The 18,798-nt window shown below is 52.8% G+C and overlaps 1 protein-coding gene across 1 annotated transcript in view; it reads right to left on the minus strand.

Moving 5' to 3' along the window:
- CHDH (choline dehydrogenase) overlaps positions 1-18,798 on the minus strand; it is a 28,589-nt gene that overhangs the window by 8,902 nt on the left and 889 nt on the right. The window lies entirely within an intron of this gene.

An 18,798-nucleotide genomic window follows, 5' to 3' on the forward strand; every position in this document is an offset into this window, starting at 1 on the left:
CCAGCTCTCCACAGCCTCTGCCCTGGGGGAACTGGGCACCGGGGACATGCAGCAACTTTGGGAGCAGTGATGGCAATAGGGTAGTCCTCTCCTTCTGCTTGGGGGTCCCCGGAAAGGTTTACCCGTGGCACATGTGAGTGCACCCAGAGGCCAGCAGCAGGGTGGACAACCGGGCTTGCCCTCTGGGCGCCAGGCATTGCTCTTCTCAAACATCACATACAGAAAAGGCGCCGGCTGCCTGAGGCCAGGGAAGAGGAGGAGGCCTGACCAAACAACTGCTGGTAGTACCAGATGACGGAACGCCCTGGTGTGCAGGAGTCGGGGCTGCACTAGAGGGCTTTCCAGAATAAGGGCCAGGACCAGGGTCCTCGGAGCAGACGCTGGAGTTGGCATGGGGCCATGGCGCAGCGCCAGAGGGGCCCCAATGCGCTCCAGTGCTCAGGCACAGGAGCCTGAGCACTGCTACACAAGCTACTGCTAAAATGGATAAAGTTCCACCCACGGAGCTCAGGCACCCATGGCCGGCCCGAGAACCCCCGAGACAACGCTGAGGAATCCCTCCACGCCCTGCATGTGCCCCGCACCAAAGAACATGGCCAGCCCCGCACTGGAGGCAGGTGACAATGGTTAGACTAGTCTGCCAGCCCCGCTCCGCAGGCACAGGCGGGAGGGGTGGCAGGGCCTCCTGCAGGCTGAGCCAGATGCAGCAGCACCAAGAAGAGCCCTCCACAACCACAGGCCCCACGCGAGCAGCCCAAAGCAGCGGTCACGACAACCTCCTCGCTAGACCAATGCAACACCATATTGCAGAACTGGGCAGCATGAAAGGAAGGTCTACCTCCATCTCTACTGCCCTTCTACATGGGATCCAGCATGAATACAAAATCGGAAGTCATGCAATAAAGCAAGAGTAGCCGTCACTGTGCACAATGGATTGAACTACCAGTTCAAGTGCTGGCTGTTCCGCCTTCCCATCTAGCTCCCTGCTAATGCACTGGGGCCGGCAGCAGAGGATGGGCCCAGTGCTGGGAGAGGCAGATGGAGCTCCAGGCCCGTGGCTTCAGAGTGCCCCAACTCTGGGCATTTGAGCAGTGAATCAGCAAGAGGGAAGAGTTGTCTGTCTCCCCGTCATCCACAATTCAAATAAAATCTCATCCCCCCAACACAAATGATTCCTTATCAATTACCAAACGGTAGCCAACAGAACCAGACCAGAGGACCTATCCAGATGTTGGAACCATCATAACAAAGATGCTGATATTGGTGCAAAGAGAAAGGAATCCTCCAGGTTATGGATAACCGCATTTCCACGGACTTCCAAAGACCCTTGTACGCATGGACTTCTAAAGTGAGAGAGGGGGTAACCCAGGCGGAGTGGGTTCTCCCTTTGTTCCCAGAAGGGCGGTGCTGAAGAAGCCATCATCATCACTAACCCTCCACAGCAGAGAGCTCGAAGCCCGCACAGACTCAATGGAACATTCCACATGACACAGTCAGAGGAAAGCATCCCTGTTCTTGACGATTCCTTCTGGGAGATGTCAGAAGAGGCGTGTTTCCTCACGCAGGGAGGCCAGCAACACCCTCCTCTCACAGCACACAAAACTAAGAAAACTAGAGACCAGTCTCTCCCGTGTGTATCCTTCAGCCATATACAGATGACAGATGCACACATGTGCACACAGCTAGCATTTTCCGGGAGCGAGCCAGCCAGTGGACTGTCTCTTTCCCTTGCTCCCTCTCCCCAAAACATTTTTTTTAACTTATATAACCACAAACAAGTGGGATCTATCCTGGGTATACAAAACGGGCTCAGCCTTCAACATCAGTGAATATCCATCAGACAGCTACAAGAAAAACCAATCATAAAAGGCCTTTGACAAAACCCAACATCCATTCATGATAAAAGAAGAAATTTCTCAGCAAACTAGCAATAGAGGGGAACATCCTCCCACATGGATGCGACCCCCGGCCACTCCTTGCCAGCACGCTGCAAGTGCGAGCTGAGGCACTGAGAAGGGGACCAAAGGTAGACAGGCGGGAAAAGGGGAAATCAGTCTGCTTGCAGATGACCAATACAGAAAATCTGCAAGACAAGATAAAAAAATAGTAATAGTCCTGGAGCTCAGGCAGTGACAGCAGGCTACGGGGTGAAAAGTTAATAAAGTCACTCACTCACCTACAAACCAGCAACAAGCTGAACTTGAACAAACACAAAGCATCATTTACACCAACACCTCAAACGAAATAATACGGTATATTCCTAATAACAAATATGTGCAAGAGCTACGAAACCGTGTGAGAGATGAAAGGTTCAATATTGTCAGGACGTCAGTTCTTGGCAACACAATCCCCATTAAAAACCAAAACAACAACAACAACAACAAAACCCTGAAGTTATTCTGTGGGAATATTGACCAACAGTTAGAAAGCTGATGTCTGGGCCCGGGGCCATGGTCAAGCGGCTAAAGTCCTCGCCTTTAACACACCAGGATCCCATAAGGGCACCGGTTCTAATCCCGGCTGCTCCACCTCCCATCCAGCTCCCTGTTTGTGGCCTGGGAAAGCAGTCGAGAACAGCCCAAAGCCTTGGGACCCTGCACCTGTGTGGGAGACCTGGAGGAAGTTCCTGGCTCCTGGCTTCAGATCAGCGTAGCACTGGCCATTGCGGTCACTTGGGGAGTGAATCATCAGAGAGAAGGAAGACCTTTCTCTCTGCCTCACCTCCTCTCTGTATATCTGACTTTCCAATAAAAATAAATAATTTTTTTTTTAAAAAGAAAGAAAGTAAGTTAGTTGATGTTCAGGGGTGAAAAACCAAGAATAACCAACACAACACTAAAAGAGAAAAACAAAGCCAGAGGATTGGTGCTAGGTGACCCCAAGGCTTCTTACAGAGCAACAGTAAGTAAATTAGTGGGGAACTGGTGATGGAACAAACACATCCATGCAACAGAACCACAGAGCTGTCCCCGACTGTCCCTGACAGAACAACAGCGTCTTCCACAGAGGGAGCCACAACATCCGGGTCTCCACGGGCCACAGGAAAGCAACGCAGGAGCTGATGTTACACAACGCTTGAAGCCACCACCTGGGATGCTGACCTCCCACGCTGAGTGCTGGGACGGCCCCAGCCACTCTGCTGGCCCAGCTCCCTGCCAAGGAACCTGGGAAAGCTGTGGGAGGTGACCTGAGGGCTGAGGCCCCCGCCACTCACGTGGGAGACCCAGATGAACTTCCTGTCTTCTGGTGTCATCCTGGCCCAGACCTGGCTTTGTGCACAACTGACGAGTGATTCAACGAATGAAGATCTTTCCCTAGCTCTACTTTCCAAACAAATAAATCTGCCTAAAACAGACACAGACCTTGTATCCTTGTAAAAAAAAAAAAAAAAATCATTCAAAATGTATCATAGGGTGCCAGCACAGTGGTATAGCAAGTTAGTTTTGCACCTGTGGTGCTGCCATCCCATATGGGTGCCAGGTCAATTCCTGGCTGCCCCACTTCTGATCTAGCTCCCTGCTTATGGCCTGAGAAAGAAGTGGAGGATGCTTCAAGGCCTTGGGCCCCTACATCCTTGTGAGAACCCCCAGAAGAAACTCCAGGTTTCCAGCTTTGGAACAAGGATGCTCCTAATGTTACAGCCATCTGGGGAGAGATTTCTCTCCTCCTGCTTCCCTCTCTCTCTGTATAATTCTGACCTTCAATAAATTAAACCATTTTTTAAAAAATTATCACAGACCTAAATATAAAGCATAGAACTAGAAAATGACAGGACAAACTCCAAACCTTGAGGTTGAGGACTTTTTTTTTTTTTCAACATTTATTTTACTCACTTAAAAGACAGAGTTACAGAGAGACACAGAGAGAGACAGCTTCCACCTGCTGGCTCACTGTGCAAATGGCCTCAGCAGCGATGGTGGACCAGGTCAAGGCCAGGAGCCAAGAACTCCATCCGGGTCTCGCATGTGGGTGCAGGGACCATCCACTGCTGCTGTCCCAGGAGCATCAGCAGGGAGCTGGCTCAGAACTGGAGCAGCTGGGAACCGGGAAGCCCATATCCCAGGAAGAGGCTCGCACTCTGCCACAACCCCAGGCCGATGGTGACTTTTTAAATACAGCACCCCAGGAAAGATCCAGGATACCAGAAGCAACCATGAACCCTGCTGAGAGTTTAGAAAGGTAAGCCAGGACCTAGAGAAAAGATCTGCAAAAGACATGATCTGCTAGAAACCGTGAGCTCAGATGCGTCCACCCCGGTGTCCTGAAAACTCCTAACAGCTGTCTGAAAGGCCCAAGGCCGCGCCGAGGAAGATGGGTAGATGGCAAACGGGCACCGGAAGAGGGGCCCCACATCCTGCATCGCACGTGACTGTAAGGGGCAACAGGGAGAGACCCCGACCCCAAAACACTCACCGCAGCCAGCGCTGCAGAGGGGACAGGGCAGCAGTGTCACCCACTGCTCGGGGGGTGCAATGATGCAGCCACTGATGGACAGGGGCGTATATTTTTTTTGGTCAAGAGTTTTTTCTTGAAAGTTATTATTTTTACTTGAAATAATTACAAAGAGGGTAGAAGTGACAGAGACATCTTCCATCTGCTGGTTCACTCCTTAGGTGACCTCAGTGACTGGAGCTGGGCAGGTCTGAAACCAGGAGCCAGGGGCTTCCTCCAGGTCTCCTACATTAAGTTCAGGGTCCCAAGGCTCTGGGCCATCCTTGACTGCTTTCCCAGGCCACAAGCAGGGAGCTGGATGGGAAGTGGGGCTGCCAGGACATAAAGTGACACCCACATGGGATGCTGGTACTGCAGACACCTCGGCGCTGGTTCCTGGGTTTGTAATTTCTAACAAAATCTAAACACGCTCTTCTCATACCATCCACCCTGGAATTTACCCAGAGGTGCTGTCAAAGCCACATCCACACCAAAATCAGCACCACGCAGACCTGGGACGCACGCATGCCCAGCACCTTTCAGGAGCTGAGGCCGAGGAGAAGCACAGCGAGGCGCAGACCACTCTTGAGGGCCGAGAGGAACAGGTCCAGGGCCGTGCAAGGACCACACAGCTGAGAGAGAAGCCATCCGAGAGGACGACATGGGGTCGGAGAGCTTTCCAACAGGCAATCCCAGCATGCAGCACACACCACAAGCCCCAGATGCTGCAGTCACAACCGGAGAGACGGAAGATCAGACGGTAAGAACCGAGGACTCCCAAGAATCCGTTTCAGTATGTGTAGAATCACCACACAGATCAACGCAGAAATCGAAGCCTTAGAAGTAGCATACAGCAGGCGAACACAACAGAAGAGTCAAGCCAGCGACGGAAGACAGCCAGCCTTTCCTGAGGTTCACGGACACCGCTCCGGGGCGGACTGTGCGACAGGTCACAGTGAAGCCAGAAACCAGCGAACACAAGGAAAACTGGAAAACGTCAGCCTACGTGGTGCGGGGGTGGACCTGCACAGCACACTGCAGGGAGCACCTGGGAGCGGTGCCCAGGTCCAGGGGGCAGCCGAGGATGGCTGCAGGATCTGGGTCCTGCTTGTCTGGAGACCACGCGGGTGGGGGATTCTGGGCACCTGGCTCTCCCCTGTGCAGCCCCCTCCCTCTTGCTATGAGCCTGTGGTTCTGTGTTTCTGTCTTTCAAGTAAATAAATCTTTTGAAAAGGATAACCTCTGTTCAGATAACCAACTGGCCAAGGGAGAAAACACAAGGAAAGTCAGGAGAGGCCTGAGGACAAAGGAAGATAACACACCACACTGAGGCCAGGCAGGCAAAACCATGCTGAGTAACAGGGCCCAGCGCTGTAGCCTAATGGCTAAAGTCCTTGCCTTGCAGACATGGGGATCCCAAATGGGTGCTGGTTCGTGTCCCAGCAGCCCCTCGTCCCATCCGGCTCCCTGCCTGTGGCCTGGGAAAGCAGTGGAGAATGGCCCAGAGCCTTGGGACCCTGCACTCACACAGGAGACCTGGAAGAAGCTCCTGGCTTCAGACTCGCTCAGCTATGCCGTTGTGGCCTCTAGGGGAGTGAACCAGCGGATCTTTGTCTCTCCTCCTTTCTGTAAATCTGCCTTTCCAATACAAAAGAAATAAATCTTAACCAAAAAAAAAAGGAGGGAAAGTAACATCTATCAATGCAGCAAAGTCGAGGGGTGGGGCTCCAACAGGGACTAAGCTGCCTGCCTCCCACTCCGGAGTGCCTGGCCCTGGATCCTGACCCCGGACCTCGGAACGCACACCCTGCGAGGCAGCACTGATGGCTCCAGAATTGGGTTCCTGCCACCTGCCTGGAGACCAGGATGAAGCTGCCAGCATCAACCAGTGCCAACGGGGCATCTGGGGAGCGAACCCGTGTGTGAGAGTTCTCGGTCTCTCTCATTGACTTGTTAAGAAGAGAAGGATCTCGAGTAAGATTTTTAGATCTTAAAGAAACAAACAAGAAAGAAAAAAAAAAAAAGGGCAAGTGAAACCAAAACCTAACAAAAGGAAAGAAACGGTAAAGATCAAAGCAGAGATAAATTATTAAAAAAAAAAATCAGTGAACCTCAAAAGCAACTCTTCAAAATCAACAAAGATGGATGAATCTTTTAGCAAAACTAAACAAAAAGGAATTAAAAAAAAAACAGATTATTAAATTCAGACATAACCGTGGGGATATAGTGAATGATTGTTCAAAAAGAGAGAGACTAGGGAGGGTGCTGTGGCATATCAAGCTAAGCCTCTAGCTGCAATACTGCAATCCCATAGAGGCACCAGTTTGAGTGCCAGCTGTCAAAGTCCTAATCCAGCTCTCTGCTAAGGAGAGCAACAGAGGATGGCCCAAGTCCTTGCGCCTCTGCACCCTCATGGGAGACCTTGAAGAACTTCCAAGCTCCTGGCTTAGGTCTGGCCCAGTGTAGGCCATGTCAACTATTCGGGGAGTGAACCAGCGCATGGAAGATTGTCTCTTTGACCCTGCTTTTAAGAGAAACAAATCTTCAAACAAACAAACAAGATTAAAGATTATAAGAGTACTATAAAATTCAATGAAAACCAGAAGAAAATCTAGATGAAATGGACAAATTCTCAAATACACAATCTACTAAAATCAAATCATAAAGAATCAGAAAATCTGAACAAACCAGATCAAACAGCTTCATTGATTACTGACACCTGGCAGTTAAAGAAGTAATATCAGTCCTTCTCAGATCCTACTAAAAAAGTTCACTCTGAATAATACCCAGATATCAAAGATACTACCAAGACAAGAAAACTATAATATCCCTTCTGACACAAAGTCTTCCACGGAAATCTAGCAAACTGAATTCAGCAGCAGCATCTTAACAGGATCATACTCTAGGACCATGTAGAATTGATGGCTGGCCAGCAGAGAGAATTCAACCAATGAAAACCAATTAATACAATAAACACCATTAATGGGATCAGAGACTAGGCCACATGATCTACTCAACTGATGCAAAAGCAAGCAAGCCGCTGACAAATCCAACCAATCACACGCACGCCACAGGCACAATCTTTCATTACAACAAAACTCAGGACTCACTGATTCTAAACCGTCACAGGCTGAAAGCCGCCCTGCCCTCCGCCGCGGATCAGAAACAAAAAAAAACCTAAGTTGCTCAACTTTCACCTTCCTTTGCAACCCCGCGCTGGAAGCTCGACCCAGACCCGGCCAGGACGTGAGACGCCAACGGCCTGTGCTCACAGGTGACACCATCTGACATGCTGAAAACCCTCAAGATGCCACAACGAAACCACCCCAAACCAGAGCTTCTAAGCAAATTCAGCAGAGCCGCAAGGAAACGTGTTGCAGCTTTAATACACTAACAATGAACAATGTGAAAAGGAAATTAAAGAGACAGTTCTAACTGGGATATCATCAAACAGAATACTGAGGAATGAATTTCACCAAGGAGTCAAAAGATTCATACACTGAAAATTACAAAACGCTTCAAGAAATTAAACACAACATAAAGTAACAAGAAAGATACCTCATGCCTTAACATCGCTAATGTGTCAACACAGAAGAAATAATCATTTTTGTAATCCTTCAAATAGAAAAAAAGCTAGAAGGAAAATCAACCTAGAAGACCCATACTTCCCTTTTTTAAAGTTTTGTTTATTTTTCATTAAAAAGCAGAATTCCAGAGAGACAGAGATGTTTTATCCCCTGGTTCACTCCCCACATGCTGTGACAGCTGGAACTAGGCTGCTCAGAACACAGGAGCCTCTCCTGGGTCTCCCATTTGGGTGCCAGGGCCCAGGGACTTGGGGCAGCGTCCACTGCTCTCCCAGGCCATACACAGTGAGCAGGACTGAAAACGAAACCACTGGGATTTGAACCACCTGATGCTCTGGATGGAAGTCTAGCACACCACACCACAGTGCCAGCCTTCTGGTTTTAAAACATACTACAAAGCAACAGTGACCAAAACAGTATGTTAGTGGGAAAAGAACAGATACATAGATCAATGGGGGAAAAAAAAAAGAGCTCACAAACTCTCCTAGCCAGGAATGCCAAGACCCCTGATCATTGAGGGGACAGGCTTCAGCAGACGGTGCTGGGGAAACAGCATGTCCACGACCCAAAGTTCAGAGTGCACCATGCACAAAGATAAAATCACAACAGACCGAGTGCTGACATGCGAGACCTGCAGAACTTCTGGGTGGAAACAAGAAAGGGTTTTGGCGATGCTTACTTGAATGGAGCATGTGAGTTAAGGTAATAGCAACAATAAACTAAGTAAGGGGTATCATATCAAAACTAAAAAGGCGCACAGACACTTCACATGAGTGAACTAAACCTCAGAACAAGAGAAAATATGCACAGTTGATGTACCTGAGATCAGCATTCGGGGTGTACCAAGAACCCCTACAACTCACCAATAAAAACAGCCCAGATAGAAAATACTCGAAGGAATGAAACTGACATTTTTTTCCAAAGATGACATACAGCATCTTGGGCCAGCGAGTACCCAAAAAAGGATGCTCTATGTTGCCAGCCAACAGGAGAATCCAGTCAAAACCACAATGAGGTGCTACTCCCCACCCACTGGAGGTGTGCACCATTGAGACAAAACCAGAAAATGATCAACACAGCAAACGTTTGGGCTGGCACTGTGGCATGACAGGGTAAACCCTGACTGCAGCAGCAACATCCCCCAAATGGTGCCAGTTCAAGTCCCAGCTGCCCAACTTCTAATCCAGCTCCCTGCTCACACGCCAGGGAACGCAGCAGAGGATGATGCGAGCACTTGGGACCCTCCACGAGCGAGACCTGGAAGAAGCTCCTGACCTCTGACTTCTGTCTGCTCTGTCTGGCCCGAGCCACTGCTTCCCCCTCGGGAGTGAAGGAGTGAACAGAAGATCTGTCTCCCTCCTTCTCTCTAGGTGACTCTGCCTTTCAAACAAACAAATCTTAACACAGGAAGGAAACAAAAGAACAAGTGTTGAGCAGCCTTCAGGGAAGTCAGAGCCTTTGTGAGCGGCTGTGGGAGCCTAGAACGCTGTGGCCACCGTGCAAAGGAGGCGGGCAGTTTCTCAGGATGTTACATGTGAGTGACAAAAGTGGCCAAATGGAGGTGCCCAGTGTCATCCTCCTCCTCCACAAACAAGACCCAGACAAGCCAATGGACACTACGCCAGGAGGTGATGCCAGGGGAGCCTGTCCACCTTGCGGAAGAAGGCTGCGGCTGGACACTGGCACCACGTTACAGCAAAGGGTGAACAGGAGGGTGTGTGCCGGGGCCACCCACCTCAGGCATGGCGCCTCCAGGAGCAGGGGGCCACAGGCTCCTCGGGCGTTAGGGGAGCTGCCTGGAGCTGTCCCCACCTGTGATCCCAGAACCCAGGAAGCATCAAGACCCTGCCTAGACAGCACTGCGTCATGGTAATGACCACACACACGAGCCGGGCTCACGTGTTTATGTCCACTCTCAGCTGTGCAACCATGGGGAAGGGGAGGCCAGGCGGTAGGGCAGTGTGTGACACAATGTCCCTGCAGTAAGGAGGACTTGGTGAGCTGGAAGCAAAGACGGAGAGGCTCTGCTTGTAGAACCAACCTTCCAAGGAAAAGCACCTTCCAAGGCCGCGCCTCCAACTCCCAGACCCAGAGACCGCCTCCCTGGGGACAGGCCTTGTGGCTCCGCCAATTAAACCTCTATGACACCAGCATCCCATCTGGGCACCCATTGCAGTCCCGGCTGCTGCACTTCCAGTCCCGCCCTCTCCTAAGGCACCTGGGGAAGCAGCGCAGGGCTTGTGTCTGCACTGTCCCCATCAGTGATTCCTGGCTTTGGCCTGGCCTACACCTGGCTCTTGCAGCCATTGAAGCAGTACCTGAACAGATTCTCTCTATAACTCTACCTTTTACATAAATTTAAAAAAATCTTAAAGCAGAAGAAGGAGAAGGAAAGAAACAGGAAGAAATGAATTGAGAATGAGAGAATTTTCATCTGCTGGTTTATTCCCCTAATGGCTGCAAGAGCCAAGGCTGAGCCAGGTAGAAGCCAGGAGCCAGAACTTCTTCTGGATTTGACACGTGGGTACAGAGACCTGAGGACTTGGACCCTCTTCTGCTACTTTCCCAGGAGCCACCAGCAGGGAGCCGGACCGGAAACTGCACTCGAATGGGAAGTTGGATCACACAGGCAGCTTAACTACTGCAGAACGCCAGCCCCTTAAATAAATCATTAAACGAAAAACTTCTCACTAGGCCACCCTCCCAGATGCAATAATTAGATCTAGTCTCTATTCTTAATTCCTCAGCAATTAATATCGTAATGGAAATAATACCAGCTCTGCGGGAGACCTGGGCCTTTCATTCACCAACGCAAGGCGGGCAGGGCGGGGCCACATCTGACACGTGTGGTGTCCTTGGGTCTGCTTGCTGCCCCCTGTAGCACCTTCGTGAGTCCTGGAACTAGGGACCTGTCCTCTGTGCAGACTACCTGAGCCCCCCATGGCGGGGAAGGGGAGGGCTCCATCAATGCCAGGAGCCAGTGGGGAACCATGCACTCTCCACCCCAGGCGGTCACGGCCAAGCTTCAGGTCCTGTAGGCACACCTGTCAGGGTCACCTGCGGCTTCTTTCCTTCCCAGGGGAGTCTGCACCTGAGGTGTATTTAGGAGTGGGGTCACTGCTGCAGGGTCGGGGGGACTCACCCCTTCAGGACCCCCTCCCAGAGCCATGCTAGAGCCTCCCAAGGGACTAGGCAAAGGGGTTGGGGGAGGAGGGAGTGTGCAGGCTGGTCCCTAAGGAATAGGACCCTCCCGACAGAACCGCCTCCTGCCTACTGGGCTGCCTTGGGGAGTAGGCTACACAGCAGGGCAGGCCCCAGTGGGGACAGGGATCTGGGGCCAGCTCCAGCAGCTGGCAAAGGCAGAAGCAGCTGAGAGGCCAAGGGGCAGGAGGGAGGGCAGGTCCCAAAAGCCACCGGAAAACTGGCGGCCCGGCAGCCCAGGGCCCAAGTAGCTCTCCCAACCACAGTGTCTCTGCCAGGGCCAGGCATGCAAGCAGGCACTCAGGGAGAGGCCTGGCAGGGAGGGGATGACGTGTGAGAGTGCCCTGTCCATTCTAGGAGAGGAGGCAGGGCAGAGACTGCAGCAGAGGGCAGCACTCCCTCTCCACAGGGGGAGCCTGAACCAGGGACGCCGGTGAGGGTCAGGCTCCTTCATCCAGCCCCAGGGCCCTCCCCGCGCCATCTCAGCTGCATCTCATCGCGCTTCTGGGCTCATCCATCAGTTCCCAGGAACCGCAGGAGCCGAAGGGACACACCTAGGGATAGCACTGTGAGAATCGAGGGGGGAGGTGGGGAAAGGCCACACATGTCATGCTAAACTGAGGTAAAAACCAGTCACAACAGAGTGAGGCCCAAGGAAGGCTATAGACGAGAAGAGAGGGGAGCCCTGCTCACCATCCCCCTCGGTTCCTGTGGGACGGGAGAACCAGCCCACCCCATGGATGTTGGAGGGTGCTAAGAAATCATTGCTGGAGGCCCAAGCAGTGGCATAGCACAGTAAGGTCACCTCCTGCAGTGCCGGCACCCCAAGGGGCTCAGGTTTCAGTCCCAGCTAATCCACTTCCCATCCAGCTCCCTGCTAATGTGCCTGAGAAAGCAGTAGAAGACAGGCCAAAGCCCTTAGGAGACACAGAAGCAGCTCGTGATTCCTGGCTTGAGGCTGCACGGCCCTGCCAACTGCAGCTCTTTGGGGAGTGAACAGCAGATGAAAGAATTTTTTTTTTAAAGATTTATTTATCTTTACTGGAAAGACAGATATACAGAGAGGAGAGACAGAGAGGAAGATCTTCTGTCCACTGGTTCACTCCCTAAGTGGCTGAAACATCTGGAGCTGCGCCAATCCGAAGCCAGGAGCCTCTTCTGGGTCTTCCATGCAGCTGCAGGGTCCAAAGGCCCCCTGGTGCATGCCAAGCAAGAATTTTAGCCACTAGGCTACCACATTGGGCCCAGAGGGAAGATCTTTCTAATTCTCTTCCTCCCTTTCTGACTTTGTCTCTTCCTGTCACTCCGCTTTTTAAATAAACAAGTCACTTTAGAAAAAGATAGTTTCAGGCCCGGCTCGATGACACAGTGGTGAAGGTCCTCGCCTTGCACGCCCAGGATCCCATATGGGCGCCGGTTCTATCCCGGAAGCTCCACTTCCCTTCCAGCTCCCTGCCTGTGGCCTGGGAAAGCAGTCGAGGACAGCCCAAAGCTTTGGGAACCTGCACCCGCGTGGGAGACCAGAAGAGGCTCCTGGCTTCGGACCGGCATAGCATTGGCCGTTGCGCTCACTTGGGGAGTGAATCATCGGACGGAAGATCTTCCTCTCTGTCTCTCCTCTCTGTATATTTGCCTTTCCAATAAAAAAATAATAAAAATAAATCTTAAAAAAAAAAAGAAAAAGATAGTGTCTATGGCCATACCACCCCGAACGCACCCGATCTTGTCTGATCTCTGAAGATAAGCAGGGTCAGGCCTGGTTAGTGCTTGGATGGGAGAAAAAGATAGGAAGGAAGAAAGGAGGGAAGGAAAGAACGGACTGAAATTTGTCCCTTGGTGTGTGGGGTGACCAGGCAGTCTGAAACACATACTAAAAAAAGCAGCAGAAACAACGGCCTCTGGGGTTTGAAGCAACATGACCCCTGGGGCTGGTGGCAGAGGTGACACCGTGGGAACCGTGGGACTGGCACGTGGAGCTCTCAGGAATCCGTTTCTGGCCGACTCTGCGCATGGTGCAGTTTGCACAACAGGGAGGAGCTCTGTCAGTGCTGAGCGGCAATGTCAGATGTGCCCGAAGCACGCGAGGGAAGAGCCTGGCCGAGCCTCGGAGACACATGGGCCCCGGGAGCTTGGGCTCTTGTGCAAAGCCTGTGACCAGCTTCCTCTTTCCAGCTACACTTTGTACAAATTTTTATTAACAGCAGCCAACATTGTGGGTGAGTTAATCTACTGCTTAAAGCGCTGGCATCCCGGACGGTTGCTGCTCTGAGTCCCAGCTGCTCCACTTCCCATCCAGCTCCCTGCTAACGTGCCTGGGAAAGCAGCAGAGGGCCCAAGTCCTCTGACCCCTGCACCTGCGTGCTCCCAGCTCATGTCTGGCCCAGCTCTAGGTACTACGGCCACTTGGGGAATGAACCAGAAGATAAAGATCTCTGTCTGTCCTTTCTCTGTAACTTTGTCTTTCAAATACATACATGAATCCTTAAAAAAAATTCTTTTTAATTAATGTTCATTTTATTTGAAAAGCAGTAAAACAGGGCGATCTTTCATCCAGGTGCTGGTTCATGCCCCTAAGTGTGTCCAACAGCCAGGGCTGGGCCAGGCAGAAGCCAGAGCTCCACCTGGGTCTCCCGCAGGGGAGGCGGGGACCCAAGCACTTGGGCCACACCTGCTGCCTCGGAGAAGGTGCACTAGCAGGGAGCTCAACTGGAAGTGGAAGCAGGACTTGAACCAGGCACTCGCCTGTGGGACACAGGCATTTGAAGCGATGTGTTTTTTTTGTTTGTTTTGTTTTTAAATTTGTTTTTATTATTTTTTTATTGGAAAGGCGGATATACAGAGAGGAGAGACAGAGAGGAAGATCTTCTGTCCGATGATTCACTCCCCAAGTGAGCGCAACGGCCGATGCTATGCCGGTCCGAAGCCAGGAGCCTCTTCTGGGTCTCCCACGCAGGTGCAGGGTCCCTAAGCTTTGGGCCGTCCTCGACTGCTTTCCCGGGCCACAGGCAGGGAGCTGGATGGGAAGTGGAGCTTCCGGGATAGAACCGGCGCCCATATGGGATCCTGGGCGTGCAAGGTGAGGACCTTAACCACCACGCCACCGCGCTGGGCCCCGAAGTGATGTTGTAACCATGCACCGAAAGCCTGCCCCTCCAGGACATTTTCAGACAGTTTTCAAAATCTCCAGCTACCCAACAATCAGCGCACACCCGGACGTGACAGGACACAGTGCAGCCTGCGACCAGAGCCGGTTCACGCACTATCTGATCGTCTGTACGAGATAAGCGCAAAATCGAAAGTCAGAGCGTGGCAATTTCCACAGCAGTTTAGCGCAGTGACCTTCTGAAAATAAGATAACAGGCTTACAGTTTACCTTTAAAAAAAAAAAAGTTTTGAAACAGTATGAGGGGAACTTCTAGCAGCAGTTCATGGAAACGAGCATCACAAAAAAAAATCTACAGATTTCAAAAAGTTTTCACAGCCACATAAACATCTTTTGCTTCCATTTTCCATGAACTTTCTGAAGCACCTTTGTATTTTAAAATATATATAGTTCTAGGGCCTGGCACGGTGGCCTAGCGGCTAAGGTCCTTACCTTGAATGTGCCAGGATTCCATATGGGTGCCGGTTCTAATCCCGGCAGCCCCACTTCCCATCCAGCTTTCCGCTTGTGGCCTGGGAAAGCAGTCGAGGACGGCCCGGGGCCTTGGGACCCTGCACCAGTGTGGGGGGACTTGCAGGGGGATCCTGGCTCCTGGTTTTGGATCGGCACAGCACTGGCCATTGCGGTCACTTGGGGAGTGAATCGTTGGACAGAGGATCTTCCTGTCTGCCCTCCTCTCTGTATATCTGACTTACCAAAAACACGAAGGAACTCTTCTATCTGCAGGTTGACTCCCCAAATACCCAGAGCAGCCCGGGTGAAACCAGTGGCCTCACACTCCACCCAGGTCTCCCAGGTGGGCAGCAGAGCCCCCAAGGCCTTGGGCCATCACCTGCTGCCTCGCAGGTGCTTTGGCGGGACCCACGACAGCAGGGGAGCTGCCAGGACGCAGCATTGATGAGGGATGCCAGGGTTGCGAGCCACACAGCCCCTAGCGTTCACGTCCTACCAGAGACCCTGAGCAAAGCCTCCCCTCCCCCTGCTTGCTGTGCAGGCTCCAGTATGTTCTATAAACACGACAGGGGCAGCAGCAGGAACACTGCAAAGCCGTCATGACTCTTTTTAAAAAGTTATTTGACAAAGAGAGAGAGAAGCAGAGAGAGAGAGAGAGATGGACAGAGTGCTCCATCCTGCCTCAGTCCCTGAGGCCGAAGCCAGGAATCAGCAAAGAGCCTGGTGAAGTGCAGGGACTCAGGTGTTGGAGCCATCGCCCCTGCTTCCCAGGGTCTGCGTGAGCAGCCAGGAGCTGGAGGGAAACTCAGAGAGGGGCTGCGGCGGCTGGGATGAGCACCCGCCCCAGGCCGCTAACGTCCAGGTCCACAGCCACTGGCCTGGCCCGCACCAGAATGGGCAGGGTCACCTGGGCCCAGGCCACAGCCCCAGGCCATCATTCCCAGGCTCCACACTGTTCCCTGTGGACTTCCAGCCGGCTGAGCAGCACACGGCCTTGAGAACACAGATCAAGCTGCTTTACAAAGGAAGAAAAAAAAAAAAAGACTGCTTCTTTTTCCCCACAGGAAATGATTCTCTCCCTAAAGAAAAATCCCAGAAATCAATCTGGCACTCGGGGATGGTGTAAGAAAGCCACCCACCCCTGCCCCCGGCCATTTCAAGAGTGTGCCCCTTGGAAATGGCATTGCTGTTCTCACTACAATACGCAAACAACAACAAACAACACAAGTGCTGCTATACTGATTTGTAGAACCACCTCCCACTCACACGCAACCCCCCATGTTGTACTGGGGACCCATATTCTAGCTGTACTACTCTAGCACTGGATCGTGCTGGGGGTCAACTGCCCTGGGTTGTAGTCTCCACATCTCTGGGCCTTGGTTTACTCATCTGCAGAATGGGAATGGGGCCACCCATCTCACCGATCACAAGGGCGGAAGGAAGTAAACAGCTGAGAACACGGGCCCACGAATTCAAAGAGGAAGAGCTAACCAGCACTGGGCGCATCCACAAGAGCCGAGCTCCACTCTCCTCACTCAACCCCATGACTCGGTGTTCATTGTAACGGCATTCTCTGTTACCAATATTCATTCAAATAGTATTAAATTCATAACCATAATACTAAGGTATCTCCAGCCTTGTCCATGAGCCCAGCATGCATGGTGGTAATGGCTTTTGCTCCTGAAATCTCAGGTGACCTCTGTGGACCCCCGCCCCCTCCGCCAAGCACCGTGAGGACATGGCAGCACCCTGGCCTTCTGTGATGTCCCAGTGTGATGACCCAGGTAACTGGGACCAGACACCACCCACCAACAGGACACACGGGACTGACCTGTGGGTCTGTGGGGGGGAACGTTTGGTGGTCTGCCTCTCCCATGGAAGCAAAGGAAATGCATGTAGCCCTGCTGGGTAAAGGGGTGGCTTTGGGGACTGTAGTTCGGAGCACAAGTTCATATTTTGAGTCTCCCAAGCCCAGCAGGCTGCTGGGGCAAAACACAGGGCTCAGGCTGGCAGGCATCGAAGCCAGCACACCCTCATCTGCTCCTCTCCTGGCTCCCGCTGCCCCCAGCAGCCTGGGAGGCAGCCCAACCCTTGCCAAGAAACAAAGAGTTCACTGTCCGCCAGCAAGGGCCTTGATTAATATTTGCAAGAGAATCAGCCAGAAAATTCCACCTGTGTGGGTGGAGGTTGGACATAGGACAAGTCAACAACCCCCACGGCCTTGGGCTCTCTTGGGGATGACACAGGCAGAGAGGCAAAGGTCTCCGGGATGGGCCTTCCCCTGGGGTCCCAGGAAATGCCTCTTCCGGGGTCACAGAGGTCACAAGGGCATCTCTGTCCTGCCCTGGCAGCTCTGAGCCCCATGATTTGCTTTGCTAGGTCTCACTGCTGCTGCCCCGTCTCCCTTGCTGGAGACACAGAGCCAAGGTCTGCACCCAGCCTCACCCCAGGCCAGCGGACGGCAAGCCACAGAGCCGAGCAGTCTGCAAGCAGCAGCACCAAGCCCACCCAGGGGTCTGCAAGCAGCTGCCTTCCGGGCTCTGTAGGGGGCCTCTGCCTTCACCCCCACCCGTGGATGAAGAAGAGGTAGACCAACCAACTCTCCTGGGTTGCCAGGCTTAGGACACACTGGCCTTGGAGGAATGTCAGCTTGCATTACTTCATTCATTCACTGTATTTGACACAGCAACCGAGCAGCGGTTAGCAAGAGGGTACCAAGCTGGTGGGCGGAGACAGACCAGTCCCCTCCAGCAGGTAGCCCATCAAGACCAGCTCAGAGAGGGCTGCTGCAGGGCCCTCCATGCCTCTTCTTCTACCCCTCTTGCAGTTCTGGCCACAGAGCCCCCAGGAGACCAGGGCAGTGTCATCACTGGCCTCCAGGCAGTGCCGGTAGGGGTTAAGGAGGTGGCCACTCAGGTTGTGCAAGGCTGGGGTCCCTCTGTGGGACTCCACATCTGTACGGTACCCCTCTTCCAACTCAGGGCGTAGCATCCTCCACTCCCTCCCCGCCCATTCTGCCTGTCTCCTGGGCCCACCAGTTCCCACCTGGAGAAAGACCCTCAGCCCCTCCCCATCTTCAACAGGAGCACCTCCCAGCCTACTCCCCACTCCCTAGTCCATCCCCATGCGCTCTCCTCCTCCTTCCCCACCACTGGGCCTTCCTGCAGCAATTCCTCCCAGCCGGCCCACACCTGCAGAAAGCTCTCCTCCCTGACCTCCCACTTTGCAAGCCAGGTTCCACATCCCTGGCTATCCAAAGCCCTGATACTCAGTAGCTCCAGTCTCCTGCCCAAGAGCCTGGCCAGCGGCAGGACCTGGCACTCACCGAGCAGACACACGTGGTGACCCACAGCCTCCTCGTGGATCTCAGCCACCCAGGGGCCTTCCTAGAGCTGCCAAGTGGTCAGCGCCCAAAGCCTCAGGCTGGGCGGCAGGGAACAAAGTCCAGGGAGGCAGTGCCCAGGGGTGTGTGCTGCCCCTCTTTGTTCCTCACTAAGCTCATCCTCTGTTGGTGTCGTTCACCTTTGCACTCAGGACCTGGCACCCAGCAAGCTGGTGCTGCGGCCACTGCAGGCCCAGAGTCTCACAGAGGCCACGTGTGGGGTCCCCCAACCCCCGGGCCGCCCGGCACAGGTGAGGCTCAAACCAGCTGAGCTGCCTCTTCTTGGTCAGAAGCCACAGCACCTGTACTACCAGGTAATTCCAGAGCTCGCCTCCCCCAACACACACACTCTGCTACACTTGGCAAACTGGTCCTAGTCCATGCACACAGCAGGGTCTCAGCTAAGAGCTGCCTATAGGTACAGCTGGCATCCCATATGGGTAGTGATTCAAATCCTGGTTGCTAGCGCCCCATACGTGGTAGCCTAGTGACTGAAGCCCTCACCTTGCACGCACCTGGATCCCATGTGAGTGCCAGTTCTAATCCCGGCTAATCCAGCTCCTTGCGAATGGACCGAGAAA

The sequence above is a fragment of the Ochotona curzoniae genome, unplaced genomic scaffold (genome assembly GCF_017591425.1).
Source record: "Ochotona curzoniae isolate NIBS_2020 unplaced genomic scaffold, NIBS_Ocur_1.0 contig_908, whole genome shotgun sequence".
NCBI lineage: Eukaryota > Metazoa > Chordata > Mammalia > Lagomorpha > Ochotonidae > Ochotona > Ochotona curzoniae.